We start from the raw sequence: 21,277 nt of genomic DNA, 5'->3' as shown, positions 1-21,277 counted from the left end.
ATTGTTGCCTTCGTTGTTATGGTGTTCTGGCATGTTTGAAGACAATGAGGATCTCCAGGTATCTCCTGAGCAGAACGCAAAGCCTTTTTCATATTGTCGTATTCCTTCGGAGGAGTGTCCTTAGACTAAGACAAGATATTCCCCTATTTAATTAGTGTATTTTGAAATCTAAATATTAAAGTTATTTTTATCTTCTATTGACACAAAATCGATTATTGCAGTGGGGATTGTGGTATGTTTGCCATCAAACATATCGAGCATTTGGTTGCTAGGCTACCACTCGATACCGTTTTTGATGAGAACATCCAGCATTTCAGGACCAAGTGGTGTGTGGGCCTATTCTATCAGAATTTGTCCCCGTTGTGCTCTTTACATTTTCTTGATACACATCTTGTATAGTATAGCATACAGTTAGTTTTGTATATTATTTTTTATCAAACAATATTTTTTGAAAAAGTTATTAAATAAAAAAAATACTAAATTCACATAATGTGTCTGCCTCGACACCTAATCTGCCTTGATAGCTAAATAATAATAAAGGCATATATTTAGATCAAAACCAACAAAGTATTAGAAGAAGTACTCCATATAATAAATGCAGCAAAATCAATTGAATAATTACATAACACAAATTTTTAAATCCCAGCCTTAGATGACTTCCTATTGTGCGCACTACCACCACATCTGCTACACTTACGTGGCTTGACGATCTTTTCCACGCGTGAAGCATAGCGGTTTGTCTTTCGCCTACCCACTTTCTGCTTCCTGGGCCTTCCTACAGGGGTTTTCTCAACGGGGACGCCGACAACTGTATCTCTGATGTGATAAGGGATTACCCATTCATCCTCATTCCCAACAGGGTAAATAGTATCTTTATAATTGTCCCTCAATGCCTCGATTCTATAGTAAGGGGAACACAATGAGTAAATGTTTATGCTTCTTTTTCTGGCTGCAGCAAAAGCATGTACACAGGGTTTCCCAATGGTTTGGAACATGCAACAAGGGAATGATTTTGTGGCCAAGTTCACCTCACCATCACCATTACCATCGATCATAAGAAATTCGTGATGACCAAGGACTTGGACATCCAGGAAAGTTACTTTATCACCTATTTGCTTCAAATCCTTTTCCATCTTAGGTGATAACACAGTTGTTGCTTTTGCAGCTCTTTCACGTCTATCGGCAAACCAAGACTGAAGAGTGAATCTTATGAATTCAAGAAAAGTGGCGACTGGAAAGCTCCTTGCCTCCTTGGTTTTATTGTTAAAATTTTTTGCGTAGTTACTCGTCATGTTATTGTATCGTTTACCAGGAAAATAAGCACTACTCCACCTTTCAAAGCCAATTCCCTCTAGATATTGAGCAATGGGAAAATCAATTACCTTAATCTTGTCAAAGAACTTGTGAAATTCTGTTCTTCGAAATGCATACGCTGCACACCCCATGATGTCTTGCACGTGGTGAGTTTTGAATTTTGCCACCACATTCATACAGATGTGATGGTAACATGCACCGTGATAGGCATCTGGGAACACAAGCTCCAAAGCATGATTAATGCTTTTATGCCTGTCTGATACAAAAGAAGGGTTCTCAACGTCCCCTATGGCTTCCTTCAATTTTCTCATGAAATAAGTCCAAGAGTTATGGTTCTCACTGTCCACCAATGCAAACACAATTGGAAACAACTGGTTGTTTGCATCCAATGCAATAGCATAGAGCATGTAGCCACCATACTTATTCTTCAAGAATGTGCCATCCACACAAATTACAGGATGACAGTACTGGAAACCACGCCTAGAAACATCGAGGGAAAAGAAGCAATACAAGAAACGACCATCTTCTGCTACAAAATCAGTAATTGTACCTGGGTTCTTATGCTCCAACTAACACAGGTATCCAGGTAACTTGGATTATGATTCCTCAGGTGTCCCTCTGACATACATAAGAGCCTTTTCTCTGCATCTCCACGCCTTCTCATAGCTCATTTCGACCCCAAACTGGTGCTTCATATCCTTCCTTATGTTGTTTTCCATGTACCGAGTACCATCTGTAGCAAATTTCCTCTTGATTAGGTGCCCAACAACCCACGGTGATGCTTAACGGTGGTCCTTATCTTGAATTTCTTGTGAGCAAGTGTGTACTTCATTGTATACAGTAATCTCGAACATTTCAGATCGCATTTTTTTCTTACCCCTCAATCTCCAACCACAATCAGGATCCTTGCAGGTAATGTACCACACATTAGTCCCAGATTTCTTCACCATAAACTCAAAATTATTCTTCATCGCAAATATGGAGGCTTTGGTTTTTAATTCAAGCTTGTTCTGAAAGAACTTTCCAAGGTGCAATTCTCTTGAAGCTTTGCTGGTTAAGGAATGATGTTGATGTGAGGCATCTATATCCTCTTTGGTGAACATGGGAGCACTCCATGTTCTACGATCTTCACCTAAGTCCAATGGAGAACTCCATCTAAAACTATCATCGGTTCTACTTGGACCTGGATGACTACTGCTGGTCTCAGGTGTTTGTCGATCTTCTATTATGCGCTCCTCATCTACCATAACATCTGAACTTCATGTTGGAAAATCTGCCCTAACATCTGGCCCACCAAGATCTGTTGCATCAGCAACAGGATCATCGTTGACATAAGGATCGTAGCCATAGGGATCGTACTCCGCCTTGTCATGCAAATATGATGGATCTCTAACCGGGATATAATCATGGACTATGACGTTTGGATTTGTCTAGAGAACAAATGTTCCAACCTCACCTTGAGTTCCTTTGAAACCATGACATGGAGGAGAAATGTTCTCTTCAAATCGAAATTCTTTATTAACGCTGGCAGAAGCCGATGCATTTCTTATACCTCCCTTCTTAATCAATGTCACACATAGAGGAATCAACTTCTCTACAGATTTCGATGCTAACTCAATGAATACACGCACATGCCTATCATTTTTTATAATGGTAGGTTTGACGGATTGTGATAGGCATGTGTACGGGACCTCAATTTTCAAGTCATGCACACATTTATCCACTTTAAGCTCATCGTACAGAATGTCAAGCAGTTGCTCATACGTCACACCCTTCTCCATGGGTAGAACTTGATTTTCAGCATCCCTGAAAATCAAATCCCTATTTTTGAGTTCCCAAACACCATTGAATGCAACAAATATGGAAACAGTCGAATCTGCAACAAAAAACAAAAAAAAAAGGTCAAAAAGTTAAACTACAACATAAAACAGCAAAATATCGATTTCTATCGATATATGTCGAGGCTTATCGAGGTCACATTATCGATGTATATCGAAGGAAATCAAGGCCTATCGAGGCAAACAATCCAATTAAATTCTTATACACCTATCGAGTTTTATTGAGTACAGTCAAGGCACATCGAGGCATACTGCCCAAAAAAATTCTTATGAACCCATCGAGTCCCTATATATTAAGTTCTATGTCTCTTTCGAGGTCAATCGAGGCATATCAAGGTATCCATTGGACATCACCGAATGGGGGTTTATCGAGGTCCATTGAGGACCATCGAGCCTGCATTCATGGAACCCATCAAGGCCTATCGAGTTTCATCGAAACTCATCGAGGCAGGCAAAAAAACGCACGAAGTATCCAACATTTATTTCAACAGTGAAAAATTGCAATAAAACATGAAGGCATACACATATCTGTTCGAAATAAGACAAGTAATGTAGACAGACAAGTTTCCTCACTACATATAACAAATATATACTTACCTATACGATTTTTGCCCCTAGATCCGAAATCCAAAATGAAGTTTCTTGACTTGAAAGGACTCACAACTTGCCCCTAGACCCGAAATCCAAATTGAGCTCGGAAATTAGTATACATTAAGATAATGGTGGCTGGATTTTTTTGTGTGTATGAGAGTTTGAGAGATAGAGAGGGAAAACGAAGAGATAGAGAGCGAAGACTGAGAAAAAAGAGAGGGAAACTTATTTCAGGGGCATTTTGGGAATTCAGGAAAATACTTGCATAAAAATGTGATGTTTTTTAAGCTTGGTATTATTTTGTCATTCGATCCCCTTATATGCATCAAAAGTAAAATTTCCCTTTTATTTTTGGCACTTTAATTATTCAGGATTTCTCGAAAAACATGCAAGAGCTCACTATATAATGAACATTATCATGAAAAAAAAATTACGGTCAAGACGCCCTTACGTATCCATATAAGGAAGGAACATGTTGTACGAGTAGGGTGAAAAAGAATCTCTTACGCACAATCTCCCAAAAAATATTTAAAAATATATTTTTTTAATCATTATAAAAAACTGCGTGAAATGCGACTATGTTTTTTAGTATATATTATAAAGGAGAACTTCAAGGAGATGATGTGACACTCTAAAATTGCTCTAAAACATTCTATCTATTTTCTCCTTTAATCTAATTTTTATTCATTTTATAGATTATAATAATATAGTAATTAAAAAAAATGTAAGTAGTTACATATCTTTTAAATTTAAATAAGATATTCTCTATATTTATATATATTATAAATGAAAGCTTCAAGAAGATGATGTGACACTCTAACTTTTCTCTAAAACACTTAATCTATTGAGAAATTTGACTATTGATGCATAAAAGGGGCCCATATAACAAAATGATACCAAGCTAAAAAAAACTATACATTTTTATCCTAGTATTCCCCTAGATTCCCAAAATGCCCCTATCATAAATTTCCCTCTCTTTTTCTCCTAATGTCTTCTCCCTCAACATCTCTTACATTTTCCCTCTCTATCTCTCAAGCTCCCATACACAAAAAAAAAAGGCAACCATCATTATCTTAATCTGTACTAATTTTCGAGCTCATTTTGGATTTAAGATCTAAGGGCAAGTTGTGAATCCTTTCAAGGCAAGAACTTCATGTTGGATTTCAGATCTAGGGCAAAAATCATATGGTTAAGTATATATTTGTTATATGTAGTGAGGAAACTTGTTTATCTACATTGCATGTGCTATTTCGAACAAATCTGTGTATACCTTCATGTTTTATTGTAATTTTTCACTGTCGGAATGGATTTTCGTTCCTTTCTTGGTTTTTTTTTGGGTTTTTTGTCTGCCTCAATAAGACTCGATGGTCCTTGATGGACCTCAATAAAACCCTCATATGTTTATATTAATTGGTTACCTCGATATGCCTCGATGAGACTCGATGGTCCTTGATGGACCTCAATAAAACCCTCACACATTTATGGAAAATGGCTACCTCGATATGACTCGACGGTCCTCGATGGACCTTGACAGAGGCATAGAACTTAATGTATGTAGTATATGCCTCGATGGGGCTCGATGATTTCATAAGAAATTTTTTGGGTAGTCTGCCTTGATGTACATTGATTGTACTCGATAGGCCTCGACATATCTCGATAGAAATCGATTTTTTGCCGTTTTATGTTATAGTTTTAATTTTTGACCTATTTTTTTGTTTTTTGAAACAGATTCGACTGTTTTCATATTTGTTGCATTCAATGGTGTTTGGGAACTAGAAAATAGGGATTGGATTTTCAGAGATGCTGGAAATCAAGTTTCGCCTTTGGAGAAGGGTGTTACGTATGAACAACTGCTTGACATTCTATACGATGATCTTAAAGTGGATAAATGTGTGTATGAATTAAAACTTGAGGTCCTGTACATATGCCTCTCACAATCCATCAAACCTAGCATTATCAAAAATGATAGGCATGTGCGTGCATTCATTGGGTTAGCATCGAAATCTATAGAGAAGCTGATTCCTTTATGTGTGGCATTGGTTAAGAAGTGAGGTATAAGAAATGCATCGGCATCTCCCGGCGTTAATAAAGAAGTTCGATTTGAAGAGAACATTTCTCCCCCATGTCATGGTTTCAAAGGAACTCAAAGTGAGGTTGGGACATTTTTTCCCAAGACAAATCTAGACGTTATTGTCCATGATGATATCCATGTTAGAGATCCGCCATATTTTCATGACACAGCGGAGTACGATCCCTATGGCTACGATCCTTATGTCAACGACGATCCTGTTGCTGATACAATAGATCTTGGTGGTCTAGATATTAGGGCAGATTTTCCAACACAGAGTTCAGATGTTATGGTAGATGAGGAGCGCAGAATAGAAGACCGGCAAACACCTGGGACTAGCAATAGTCGTCCAGGTCCAAGTAGAACTGGCGATAGTTTTAGATGGAGTTCTCCATTGGAATTAGGTGAAGATTGTAGAGCATGGAGTGATCCCATGTTCACCAAAGAGGATATAAAGGTCTCACATCAACATCATTCCTCAACGGGCAAAGTTTTAGGAGAATTGCACCTTGGCAAGTTCTTTCAGAAAAATCTTGAATTGAAAACCAAAACATCCATATTTGCGATGAAGAATAATTTTGAGTTTATGGTGAAGAAATTTGGGAATGATGTGTGGTACATTATCTGCAAGAATCCTGATTATGGTTAGAGATTAAGGGGAAAGAAAAAAATGCGATCTGAAATGTTTGAGATTACTGTATACAACGAAGTACACACTTGCTCATAAGAAATTCGAGAAGGACCACCGTCAAGCATCAACGTGGGTTGTTGGCCACCTAATCAAGAGGAAATTTCCTACCGATGGTAATCGGTACATGGAAAACAACATAAGTGTAACACCCTACTTCCTCAGAGCCATTACTATGTGAGTTAAAAAGGTGTCATTAGCTCACTAATCGAGGTTTTAGGTTAAACGTGTGACTAAATTGAAATAAAACCTGTTTAACAACATTAATTATATAAATTTGGACATTCATTGAAATCATAAAAAGTTATACAGTTGGGATCGCAAAATGTTGTTTAAAAAAATATATTATAACTCAAAAATATAATTATAGACGACCTAAGCGACAAAGCAATTCACTACAGTGCATTTCCCAAAATAACTCTGACCGTGGCAGCCAGGTAGGCCGAACATGTACTCGTCACTCCACGCTCTCCGTACTCATGGTTGATCGATTTTCCCTTTGCCCTTACCTGCACCGTAGAGCACTCGTGAGCCGAAACCCCGCAAGAAAACTCAACATATAACATCTAACATAACAATCCATAGTATACAATAAAACAACAAACAGTCTAAACACATAGCGGCCTACACCATCCTAGGCGCTTTATCAGGCCCTGGGTTCATGGTCTTCATCGAGCAGGTGGATTCAGCACCCTAGGAGGGTCTCGCCCTAGTAGCCTGCATTCAGCGTGCTTAATGCCGATCCTGGCTCCTTGCCGTTCTCAGCCTTCGTCGTTCCCTCACAAACTTGCATAACGTAGCATAATAATCACAAATATCCACACATATATTTGGCATAAACAATAGAGTCGCACCGTGAAACACAAAAAATAGGGTCGTGCCCTACTCTACGGGTACAACAATTTTCTTACCTGTGTCCCGAGCTGATAAGCCAATGCGATCCCCAGCACAGTCCCCTAATCCGAGCCTCGTTGAAAACCTAGTCACACCGCATTCATAATAACCATCCATCAAGTCCTAAACTAATAAATAACATCAGAATATTAATCTAGCCTTTGAGACCTTGGATTCTACTAAATCAGTTAGTAGAATCCTTCCTGAGCCTTAACATTCGAGTTCCCGAGCTTAAGAATCTCCATTTCCCCTTTCTTCCTATTTAGGGCCGCAACATGCCCTCTAGGGTCGCAACCCACTACTAGCTAGAGGGCAAAGTCCTCCTAGCTGAAGGACATGGGCCGCAACGTGCTAAGCCCTGCGCCGTGGCGCCTGAACAAACTCAGGGCTCCCCAGGCCCCTTTCGCACACACAGGCCACGACGCCTATAAAACAGGGCCGCGATACGAGTCCTAGAAACCCAGAAACCACCATTTTCTCTGCATTTTTTCACGAACCTAAATCAATAATTCTCGCTCCAAACATCATTTAAACCCAGAATTAAGCCTAGAATCCTTAGTCACATAGCCTAAACATCTTAATAATCCCCTAAACAATTCCATAGAATCATCAAACACCCAAAACCAAACTTAAAGCTTAACTCTCATGCAACTTCCAATCCATGGCATAATTCAATAGAAAAGATTGAGTTTAGGATCTTACCTTCAAGATGTGTTCAACTTTGAGCTAATCCCCAAGCACAACAAGTCTAATCCTTCAATATTTTAGCCTAGAATTCTCAAAGCTTCATCAAGTCCTCGAGCACCAAAAGAGGGAGAGAGAATTGAGAGATTGAGAGTGAGTAAGAGCTAAGATTGTTTTCTATTTCCTTCCCTTTTTCTTTTCCTTTTTTTCCACTGTTTTCTTAAAGTTACTCGGCTGCCTAAATGACCAAGATGCCCCAATGTCTGTCCTCACTCCTTTAATGCCACCAAGAGAAATCCCATCAATTGCCACATCCTGCTAAATCTTCTGGTGTTCCTATAAATCCCCGTTTAATCCCGACCTGTCCAAATAATTGCTAAATTACTACTTGTTACTTGGTAATTCCTGAATACTTACTATATTCCAAGAATACCCCTAGGCTCCTCCCGATCCGGGTATTCGACCCTGTTGTGACTATTTAACTATTTTGCTCCCTAGAACTGCTCGAATCGCACATTGCAAATATATTACGACACCCTCGTGGTAACAACCACAATGCACACATATATCACATTTATGCCCTCAACGAGCTAAAATTACAAATATGCTCGAGTCCACATGCATTTCTAATCATAGAATTATTTAATTCACATATTAACATAATTAAATCAATTATTTCCCTCCTGACATGCTAATCAAGGCCCTAAGCCTTATTAGCAGAGTCGGACTAAGCACACTATGGTTGGAATCATAAATGTTGATGCACCACAATAGAATGGAGACTTCAATGGCGATCCAATGCGCAGCTTGATCGACGTGCAAGGAAAAATACACTTCACTCACATTGTGCTAGGATATGAGGAATTGATTATCATCGCCCTTCAGCATTTTCAGCACATCATCGTCCCATGTATACTTAGTGCCGATCTCTTTGAAATGATTCCAATGACCTAGGCACACTTGGGGGAAGGTGGTGGCCATGATCGTAGCATCCTGACGAAATGCGACATGATAAAAGTGGCATCGGTGACATAGCATGTGCAGAGCGACATCAATATGGTGTAAAAGCATGAAAATTTGTTAGTACCATAAACTTATTTTATGATTGAATTATAAACATAAATGTAATTAACATACTGAATCCCAAAGCCAAGTTTGAACCGTGTGCAATTGCAAGAACCATGCCACACCATGCGTCTCAGTATGGATGTTCTGATCCCTCTTGTTGTCGATCTTCCCGATCATCCACTTATGGAAGCTCTTCTCCTGCTGCGGGTCACACTTCCTCAAAGGTTCAGTATCTAGCCCCTATTTATCTACTCTTATTCTTTTTGTTGGGTCAGTGAAGTCATCAAAACACTTGGGCTTGCATTTTTTCCTGACAACTTCAAGGCCAGCTGCCTCCTCAGGCTGTAGTACTCGTACACTGGGACTGTTGGCATCATTGGAAACAAGAGATGTCTGGGCCTGTGGGGTGGAGAGTGGATCACCGGGCTCGTAGTCAGCAGGCAAGATATCAGACTCTGTATCTGATTGTAAGTGGGTGGGTCGGCTCTATTTCATGGATCGATCTGAGACCACTGAAATCAGCTGCTCCAACTGAGCCATAATCGTAGTCTGATTCTGAAGTAAGGTTGCCTGGCCATCCTCAATCCTCTTGAGTCTCTACATCAACTGCTCATAATCAGGCTGGGCAACCTGAGTAGAGGAAGGTGCATAGGCCTGTGAAGTGCCCTCCTCAACCCTCGGGACATCCTCGTAAAAAATAGAAGCTTCCTTTGCAACCTCTGCTAGCTTCTCTGCCTCCTTCTCAGGCTCTACTTCCTCCCCTATAGTCCCAACCTCCACTACATTTGATTCCAACTTAGGGAATAACCTTGTAACGACCCAAATTTGCTAATAGGGCTTAAGGGCCTTGATTAGCATGCCGGGAAGGCATAAATGGGATTAGAGTGGATACTGTTGACTTAAATGTGTGAATATGTGATTAATGTTGATTATATGATAGTTGATGATATTATGTGATAATATGAAATAAATATGTGATATATGTGAGAACCACATTATTATGTGGGCAGGTTCGCAGAGCATGACTCGAGACGATCCTAGGGTCAGATAGTGGGAAAAGTCACAACGGGATTTAAGATATGACCTTGGGCAAGTGAGGGGTATTTTAGGTATCGGGTAGTGATTTGAACTATCGGGTCATGAAAATAAATATATGGAGATATATTTGAGGTTAGGATGTCTAGGCGGGAATATTGGGGGATTTTACCGTTTTGGCCTCGGGGACGGTTCCGGCACCCCGAGCCTTGGGATTGACTTAGCAATAAGATAGACTTAAGGAAACTTTTAGAAGAAAAGATAAACCGACCAAAACTCTTTTCCTCAGTTCTCTCTCACTGTTAAGGAAAAATAAAGGGGAAGGAAAACACTGAAATCTTAAGGGAATCAAGCTGGAATTTCTGAGGATTGAGGTGGGGTTTTGGAGGCTTAGCTCAGGGATTAATCAAGAACTGAGTCAGGGTTAAGGTAAGCAATTTAATCTTCTCTTCTATGGTTGGAAATTCTGGTTTTTGGTTAAGTTTTGAGGCAAACATGGTTTTGATGTTTTAAGGCAGAATTGAGGAGGAAACTTGGGGACTTAGCTTGGCTTTGGCTTGGTGAAGTGGTTCAACAGAAGAGGTAAGTTTCAACTCATGATTTAGAGGTTTTAAATTGGATTTAAATGGCTGGTTTAAGTGTTTATAGCTCTTGAGTTTCAGAAATTGAAAAGAGAAGATTAGTGTGTGTTAGACTGTGTTTTCTGTGGAATTATGTTGTTTAAATCATGCCAAAGGAGTTGGGATTAATTGGTTATGAGTTGGGGAGCTTTGGGATGGTTTAAGGTGAGGTTTCAAGCTTAGAAATGTTGGGTTTTCTGGGCATGAAGGGGAGGGCCGCGGCTCTGTTCTAGAGTGCTGCGGCCTTAGGATGAAAAAGGGCCAAGGAGGCTCGGCCATGGGAGGGCGCTGTGGCGCCCAAAGCAAGGGCCGCGGCGCGTGTTTTTGTTCAGGATGGGCTTGGTTCTGTTTTGAGGCTGGGGCTGCGGCTAAGCTTCAAGGGCCGCAGCCCTTGGGGGTGCACATGAGTTTTTGAGGGTTTTAGGCACGGGGAAATGGTCTAGTATGCTCAGGATTGATTTCACCACTGTGCTTGGTGGAATTCGGATTCCCGGGAGTTAGTTTTATAACCAGAAACCTATATTCGAGTATTAATGGAACCCTATACTTTGGTTGTGACTAGGTGATAAAGGCTTAGGCCCGGGAACAGATTGTGCTTGAGGGGCGTGGCTCGTAATCAATAACCGTACAGATTAAAGGTAAGAAAACCGCACCTGGTTGAATATATGTGACGGGACTAAGGGCTCCCTATTGTAAACACTTGAAAAGATGATATTATGCCATGCAAGCCATTTAGTGAACCAACAGCCTAAGGGTACCAAGGGTTTCACTAGCGCACAGGGCGCGGCTCGGCCACTGGTAGCCGAGGACAGCTTATTATGCACTGAGCTCGGTATAAGCGGGCCGGAGTCAGTGGGTTAAATAGAGGGTGCGGCCTAAGTTGTTGGATCTGAATATTATGTGATATGAGAGTAATATGTGATTGATTGTATCTTGAATTTGAATGTACGTGCTGAATATCTGTTGTGGATTATCTGATGGGAATACATGCTTAATAAGCTAACTGTCTGTTATCATTGATTGAGTTGTATAAGATGTTTTCTTGCTGGGCCTTGGCTCACGGGTGCTACGTGGTGCAGGTAAAGGCAAGGGAAAACTAGACCATCCTTGATTGGAGAGCTCAGTGAGCTGATTGTACATAGCCAGCTGCCCATCCGCCACAGTTGAGGTTTAGGCAGGGACACGAGACCTGAAGATTGTATGTTTTGCCTTAATATGGCTAGTGATTACTCCTATACTTTTGGGAGTCTGTAAACTTATTTTAACTCTGTTTTCTTATGGGGTCCCGTGTTTATAATAGTTTAAATATATGAAATGAGTCTTTTAAGACCAAAACCTTTTTAACCCTAGCTCTGACATGTTTAGTGACACGTTTTTAAAATAATGACTTGATTAGCGAGTCTTGCACCTTTATAAGTACACAGAGTAACGGTCTTGGCTATCCAGGGCGTTACAAACCTGGAATCAACGTCTAGGAGGCTATTGTAGTAGACTACCTCCCCAGGACGTGGCTTCAACATGAAAAATATCACTAACTGCATGGTCGAATAACATGTGTCAGAAAAACTTTAATAAAATAAGCTGTTAATCAATTAATTTGTGACATTTAACAAGATAGAGTGGAACTTACTCAACGGTTGGCGAACATAGGAACCAACTCAGCTGTCGAAAGAGTGATATCGGCCTTTGTAACCCAGCTAAGTATCTTGGGAATCTAGTTCCCACTATTCTCACCGTACTTACTCTCGATAGCTGAGATGGCCTCAAAAGCCACTAGCCATAGAAACTATACTTCAACTCCTTATGTTTTTTGCTTGAACCCTCTTTCTTCTCATCCTCATAATTTTTCAATTGTTTCTGCATGTCCTTTTGAACTCCTCTTATTAACCTTCTTGAAGGACAACTTCCCCCACATATACTTGAAAAAGTAGTCAAGATCCTCAACCATCTTCAAGGAATCACCCCATATCTGTGTTGTCTTCTCTGGGGCATTCAATACCCCCTCTATCAAATTGCACAAACCCATCTTAAATGCATCTTCTGGGTTTTTCGAGGCCTTCAAAGCATCTTTCAACTGGGCGAAACTAACCTTGGAATCACCATTAAAGTATTCCTGGATGATCCGATCATTTGAAAGATGCTCTCTCAACTCATTTGGGGACGGGGTGTTCCCAAAATTCAGCCCAGTGACTAGGGCAAACTTTGCAATCCCAAATCTGCAAAAAGTGTTGCCCAAGTAAAACTAGCCCTCTTCAGGCTTCTTGCTTTCCACCTTTCGAAACATAAGCTGATGCCGTAGAACCCCAGAAAAACTAATGGGCGTAGCCTTGAAGAACTGTCCCAACGGGCATGCCTTTGCCCATTCAATTAGCAGTGCCTCCTAAACTACTCTATAATGGTATCCAAGTAAGTACTGCTCCTATAGGTGACACGACCAGGAAAATGCTTCCCCAGTGGTACAATGAAATCAGACATCTGAAAAAACAAAATAGAAAAAATTGTTAGTAAATATATTTTAAACAATCTGGTAACTATCGAGGACCGTCGAGGCATGTTGAGTCCCATTGAGGTTTAAAAAATCAAACAACAGATAAACTATCAAGGCCTGTCGAGGTCTATCGAGGCATAGGTAAAATCAGAAAATACCTAATTCTATCGAGGCAGATTGAGGCCTATCGAGGCCCATGCAAAATCAGAAAATGCCTAATTCTATCGAGGCCTCAAACAATATTGATGCTAGGCACCACTGTTGAGGCCTATCAAGGCACATGCAAAATCAGAAATATGCATTATTCTATCGAGGCCTATCGAGGCCCATGCAAACCCAGAACCTAACAGATACTATCGAGGCCTATCGAAGCCTAACATTTTCTATCGAGGAGAATAAAAATCTAAAAAGAACCCAGATTTCTTCATACCCCATCCCCGATCCATCCTATGAACAAAAAATTAACAAATAAACCAGGCCCAGACAATTTATTCCAGAATAAACAAGTAAATCCCTCACCCTTTGCCTATTTTGGGGTTGTTTCGTCGATCTCATGGGTTTTCTCGCCTACCCACCTACTCCGACAATGATTTCTTGCCACTTTCTGTGCTGTTGTGGTCGTGGAAAACAAAACCACAGTGAATGCGCGAAAGGAGAGTGGGAGATTTCGGTTTCAGGACCGAGAATAGAGAGAGTCCGAGAGAGTAGAGAGAGAAAGTGGGAAACAAATGAAAGGGGTATTTTTGGAACTAATGGAAATACTATGATCAAATGCATATGTATACAGTGGGTATAGTATTTTTGTTATGTTACCCCATTTAATGCATCAATAGTCAAATTTCTCTATCTATTTTCTCCTTTAATCTAATTTTTTATTAATTTTATAGATTATAATAATATAGTAATTTAAAAAAAATGTAAGGAGTTACATATTTTTAAAATTTAAATAAGACATTTACAAGATATTATTATTTACTCTATCTATTTTACACATTTAAAAAGCTAAAATTTCCCCCAAAGTTCTTAATCTATTTTCTCCTTTAATCTAATTTTTTTCTTCATTTTATAGTTTATAATAATATAGTAATTTAAAAAGAAAATGTAAGCATCTACATGTTTATATGTTATATAAAAAAGAGCTTCAAGGAGATGATGTGACACTCTAAAATTGCTATAAAACAATATATATTTTCTCCTTTAATCTAATTTTTTATTCATTTAATAAATTATAATAATATAGTAATTTAAAAAAAGTAAGTAATTACATATTTTTTAAATTTAAATAAGATATTTACAAGATATTATTATTTACTCTATCTATTTTACACGTTTAAAAATCCTAAAATTGCTCCAAAGTACTTTATCTATTTTCTTCTTTAAGCTAATTTTTTTATTCATTTTATAGATTATAATAATATAATACTTTAAAAAAAAATGTAAGTAGTTACATGTTTTTTAAATTTAAATAAGATATTTACAATATATTATTATTTACTCTATCTATTTTACACGTTTAAAAAACTAAAATTGCTCCAAAGCACTCTATTTATTTTCTCCTTTAATCTATTTTTTTATTCATTTTATAGATTATAATAATGTAGTAATTTAAAAAAAAAAATGTACCGTACACGTTCTAAAAAATATATAGTTACATGTTTTTTAAATTTAAATAAGATATTTACAAGATATTATTATTTACTCTATCTATTTTATACGTTTAAATAAATGTAGTAATAATAAAAAAAACGTAACTACTAACTACACCCATATATAAATTAATACATTCAAAAAATATATTTTATAAATTAATGTAGTAATGTATTTTACGTAAATGTTGTTTTATTTTAGATATATGTGTTTTAAAAAATGTAGTTTAATAATAGCTTCTATCTATAGATAAAAAAAATGCAAATAACTATTGGTTATTACTCACTTGAGTAATTGAGAGCCAAGCAATGATACTAAATAAATTCACCTAGTGTTTCCGCAATTGAGAGTAAAAAATTCACTTTGATTTCAGGCCCTAAAACAGTATTCCTATTTCCCACATTAATTTCTAAACCTTACCTAGTGTTTTTTATTACCTAAAAGTCCTATTCTATCATGTTTCTACGTATATTTGTACGAACCTGCTTACCCAAAGATTTTTTCTTAAGAACATTAGAAACCCAAATAAAAAAACTCACGAAATTTATTCTAGATTGTATAACAGAGAAGATGGCTTTAGAACTTACTTGGATTGTGGTTTTCAGAGAAATCACGAAGGTTATTGCTCTGGGTTGATCGAACGTGTTGCGGATCACCGAAGCATTCTAGGTTTTTCATGGGAAGTTCTTCTGAGTTCTTGAGGAGAGAGAAGGATACTGTAAAAAGTGAAAAGTGGGAAAAGAGATATATTTATACTGATCGTGGTGCAGTTAAAGAGGTAATGATGTGAGTAAGATTTCGATGCATAGGAAATCGCATTAGCCGTCGAAATATTTTTGGGAAATTGTAAAGGTCATGATTGCTTAGTTTTTCGAAAAGGTGTTGACAGATGTGACAGGTTAGACGAATAGCTGGTCGAGTAAGTTTATTAAATGCTGGTCGCATTAAAATAAACTTGAGGGGCAAATGTTTACCCAAAAAAGTTTTACTTGATGACGTGGCAAGATTACTTGATGACATGGAGATACGCCAGCAAGAAGGAGAGCCACTGAAGGATTATGTCCAACGCTTCATGCGAGCAGCGGCTTGAGCTAAAACAGTGGGAGATGCGGGCAAGATGATGGCTCTAACTGCAGGAGTTAGGCATTGTACACCTTTGTGGAGTAGCCTCAGGAAGTATGGAGTTAGGACTACCCAAGAATTCTTGGATCGAGTTTATCGCTACATCAAGCTCGAAGATGCCATCGCCAGCGAGGGAAAGCCCCCGGGCAAAGATAAAGGGACGGTCGAACCCACCAAAGCCGCCAATGGGTCGAAACCCAACGGCAACATCAAAGGCAACGGGAACAACAATGGCAATGGTAAGAATGGGGGGAAGCGGTCTCATAATGAACCTTCCACCTCTGAAGACAAACGCGCTAAGGGCAATCGTTATGAACTGCGGTTCACTAACTACACTGCCCTTGTCAAATCTCGAGGAGAGGTGTATCAGGCCACGAGTTCTAGTGTGCCTTACAAAAAACCTGCTCCCATTCGAAAGGATATTTCGAAGAGAGATACTACCAAGTTCTGTCGTTATCATAACGACTACGGACACGATACAAACGAGTGCAACCAGCTAAAGGTTGAAATCGAGTTCCTTATTAGACAAGGACACTTGAGGAGATACGTACGGGCCTCGGGAACTTCCCAACGAGAGGCTCCAGGTGGCAACGAGTAGGCGCCCACACGCCAACGCTCGCCATCTTTGCAGCCTGATCTCGTAGTTGGCACCTTACTCACCATCTGTGGAGGCCCGTACCTTGCGGGAAGCAGCGGAAAGGCAAGGGAACGATATGCTCGGAACCTATGTCATGAATAGGACATCGAGATGATGACTGTGGAGAACCGAGCATCAAAGAAGGCTCGGTCAAAGGAGGGTGAAATTACCTTCTCTGATAGCGACGCCCAGCATGTCCGGTTCCCACATTCCGATCCGCTGGTCATGGATGTTCAAATTGCCAACATGATGGTGAAGAGAGTGCTAGTCGATACAAGAAGTTCAGTAAATATCCTATACAAGTCTTCGCTAGAACACATGAAGTTATCCGTCAAGGATTTGGAGCCCTACAACTAAACAATTTACGGCTTCTCTGGTGAGGGACTCGCCCCAACGGGGTCAATCAGACTTTCGGTAACAGCAGGTACATCACCTACTACCAGGATATTACTCGCTACTTTCATAGTAGTTGATTATCCTTCGGCGTACAATGTTGTAATCAGAAGGTCCATACTGGTTGACCTTCAGGCCGTCACCTCCGTATGGCACTTGGCCATGAAATTCCCGACAAACGCAAGGGTAGGACGCGTGTTGGGAAATTGGAGGGAAGCAAGGGAGTGCTACAAGGCCTCGATCACGAAGGCAAAGAAGAGAACATCGAAGAGCACTCCCCCAGAGAGGTTGTAGATGGCCATGGATACACAAGCCCAATCTGGTGATGGAGTCACCAAATAGGGTATTGCCCAAAGTGAGAATAGGGATTTAGATCCTCGCTTTGGGGATTTTGAGGAAGATGTTGGACCCGTCGAGGACCTTGAAGAGGTCCTACTTGACGAAAAAAGATCTGACCAAAGTTGTAAAGGTCGGTAAAAATTTAGAAGCAACAACGAAGCACGCACTGGTGGAATTTTTGAGAAAGAACCAGGAAGTTTTTGCCTGGTCACATAAAGACATGGCTAGGATAGATCCTGCAGTTATCAGCCATGTCCTGAACGTTGACAAGAGTTTTCCACCCGTGCAACAAAAAAGAAGGTTGCTCGATAAGGATATATCGAAAGCCTTAAAAGAGGAAGTTGAAAGACTAAAGGAGAATGGGTTCATCAGGGTGGCGTTTTATCCATCGTGGGTCTCTAATCCAGTACTCGTTCCCAAGCCTAACAGAAAATGGCGAACCTGTGTGGATTTCACAGACCTTAATAAAGCCTGCCCGAAAGATTGCTTCCCACTCCCAAGGATCAACCAGCTGGTCGATACAACTGCAGGACATGAGATCCTCTCTTTCATGGATGCATACTCAAGATTCAATCAGATTAGTATGCATCCCCCTGACGAGGATCACACTTGCTTTCGGACTGATACAGGGTTATACTGTTATAAAGTAATGCCCTTCGGACTGAAAAACGCTGGTGCGACTTACCAGCAATTGGTTAACCACATGTTTAAGGAGTTGATCGGAGTAAACATGGAGGTGTACGTGGACGACATGCTGGTAAAGTCAAAAAAGGCAGAAGGACATGTGAAGGATTTATAGGAGTGTTTCAATGTTTTGAACAAATATCAGATGAAGCTAAATCCTCTCAAATGTTCCTTCGGATTAGGATCAGGGAAATTTTTGGGGTTCATTGTTAATTCAAGAGGAATCGAGGCCAACCTCGAAAAGATCAAAGCCCTGATCGACATGAAATCACCGGTGAAAATCAAGGATGTGCAAAGTTTAACTGGAAGGATTTCCACACTCAGTAGATTTATTTCAAAGTCGACAGATAAATGCGTCCTTTTCTTTAATCTACTTAGAGACAACAAGAAGTTCGAGTGGACTGGAGACTGCGAACAGGCTTTCCAAGCCTTAAAAGCCCACATGGCACAGCTTCCTGTTTTATCAAAGCCTATAGATGGAGAAGCTTTGTTCATTTACCTGGCGATCACCGAATATGCTGCTAGTGCGGTGCTAATACGTGAAGAAGAAGGCGTACAAAAGGCAGTTTATTATGTTAGCAAGAGGTTAATCGGTGCCGAATTGAGGTATCCTCCCATCGAAAAATTAGCCTATTGCTTAATTTTGGCCTCAAGGAAGTTACATCCTTACTTCCAAGCCCATCCCATCACATTCTTAACTGACCAGCCCCTTCGGCAAGTTCTACAAAAGCCAGAGGCTGCTGGACGTTTGTTGAAATGGGCAATCGAACTCGGCCAGTTCAATATAACGTATTCACCGCGAGCAGCAGTAAAGGGACAAGTCTTGGCTGATCTTATCGCTGAATTCACTGAGCTCCCAGACGACGAGCAGTGCAAAAAACCTAATGCGCCTGAGCCCCAAGTTGAAGCTCCTTCGTGGAAGTTATTCACGGACGGATCATCCAACGAATCTCACGTACGAGCAGGAGTGATATTGATAACGCCAGAAAGGCATAGATCTCACTGCGCCATTAGATTCGATTTCACGGCTTCAAACAATGAAGCCGAGTATGAAGCACTCCTCGCTGGACTGAGATTGGCCAAAGACATGAGTATAAAAGTGCTGGATATTTACAGCGATTCACAGCTGGTAGTGAATCAAGTCTTAGGGGAGTATTAAGCACGAGGTCTGAAAATGATGGCCTACCTGAACAAAACCAAAGAAATGTTGGCGCAATTCGAGAAGTATACCCTCCAGTAAATACCTCGAGATCAGAATTCAAATGCAGATGCCTTAGCCAAACTCGTGAGTGCGAAAGATGCTGACACTTTAAATATAGTGCCAATGGAGTGACTACGCGAGCCGAGCATACGAACATATGAAGAAAATATGGAGATCCGGTTAGAAGATACATAGATGGCACCGTACTTGGAGTATCTCACGAATGGTGTACTACCAGTAGATAGAAACAAAGCCAGGACTCTTCAGAGACAGGCTGCTAGGTACATATTGGTCGATGGTATTCTATACCGAAGAGGATACTCCATGCCACTGCTCAGATGTATTGCACCAGAAAAGGTTAAAGAGATGATGAAGGAAGTGCATGAAGACTTCTGTGGGGATCACACTGGGGGGCAGAGCTTATCAAAAAAGATTCTGAGGCAGGGTTATTTATGGCTGACTATGAACGAAGACTCAATGGAGTTTGTGCGGAAATGTGATAAGTGTTAGAGATTTTCCAAGATCCCGCGCGCAGCTCCCAACGAGTTAAAGAAAAATGGAAAGTCCATGGCCCTTCGCAGTATGGGGTATCGATTTAATTGGGTCCTTGCCAACAGGAAAAGGTGGAGTAAAATACGCAGTTGTAGCAGTCGACTACTTCACCAAATGGGTCGAAGCTGAGCCACTCGCTACCATAACGACAAAGAAAGTTCTTGAATTTGTCATCAAGAACATTGTTTGCCGGTATGGATTGCCTCAGAAGATTGTCTCAGACAATGGCACCCAGTTTGACAGCGACCTATTCATAGACTTCTGCGAAAGGCATGGAATCGTCAAAAGCTTTTCTTCAGTCGTGCATCCACAAGAAAATGGGCAAGTCGAAGCAGTGAATAAAAACTTAAGGATACCCTGAAGAAAAGGCTCGAAGAAGCTAAAGGAGCATGGTCGGAACAACTGCCCGAAGTACTCTGGTCGTATAGAACTTCTCATCGAACAGCAACAAGTGATACCCCGTTTTCTTTAGCATACGGGTATGAGGCTATGTTGCCAGTTGAGTTAGATCGGCCCTCACATCGAAGAATCACATACGACCAAGACCAGAATAGCCAACTGTTGGTGGAGTCCCTAGACTCGCTTGAGGAGAAACGAGAAAAATCCCAACTCCGAGTAGCTGCGTACCAGCAAAAAGTTTCCCGGTATTTTAACTCAAAAGTAAAAGAAAGAAAGTTCAACGTCGGAGACCTAGTACTTCAACGAGTTTTCTTAAACACCCGCGACCCAGCTGCTGGAGTACTCGGACCAAACTGGGAAGGACCTTACCAGATTGAAGAAGTCCTTCATCCAGGCACATAAAAACTTGCATGCTTAAATGGATGTCTCGTTTCGTGCTATTGGAACGGAGAACACCTGCACAAGTATTATCAATAAACAATCCTTCTTAAAGGACTGGCTTGTATTAATTTTTACTTTTTACAAGTTTTGAAAAAGGGTTAGTCATGTTATATGGCTAATCGCTTATAAGTGTAAGATCTTTCTAAAAGATCACTCGTAAAGACATGTTTAGTCCATTTTAATATGAGAATTATAAGGGACTGTGCGCAGCCAGTCATTCTTGCCAACCTTTGTAAAATATTTTACAAGTATTTGTTCTTTACATGTGTTGTTTTGCTGTATTATAAGTGTTGCATTTTATACCGAGCAGTAATGTTCGTACAGGTCGTGGTCAAGGCAAGTGACCAAGGACCTAAAGCTCCTCAATCACTTGGGGGGCATATAAGGTACATCGATAGCAAAGCATACCAAGAGGTATGTAAACACATGAAAAAAAATAAGTGAAAGCATGTTACGGTACTTAGAGCATTTTTCAAAATTTATAGTTTGTTAAATCAAGCCAAAGTACTATGCTAAGTTCGGTCATGCGAACATATGTTATAATATGCAGAAATGTTATAATATCAAAGGGAAT

Source organism: Humulus lupulus, chromosome 8 (genome assembly GCF_963169125.1).
Source record: "Humulus lupulus chromosome 8, drHumLupu1.1, whole genome shotgun sequence".
In the NCBI taxonomy this organism is placed as follows: domain Eukaryota; kingdom Viridiplantae; phylum Streptophyta; class Magnoliopsida; order Rosales; family Cannabaceae; genus Humulus; species Humulus lupulus.
This window is presented reverse-complemented; position numbering follows the sequence as displayed.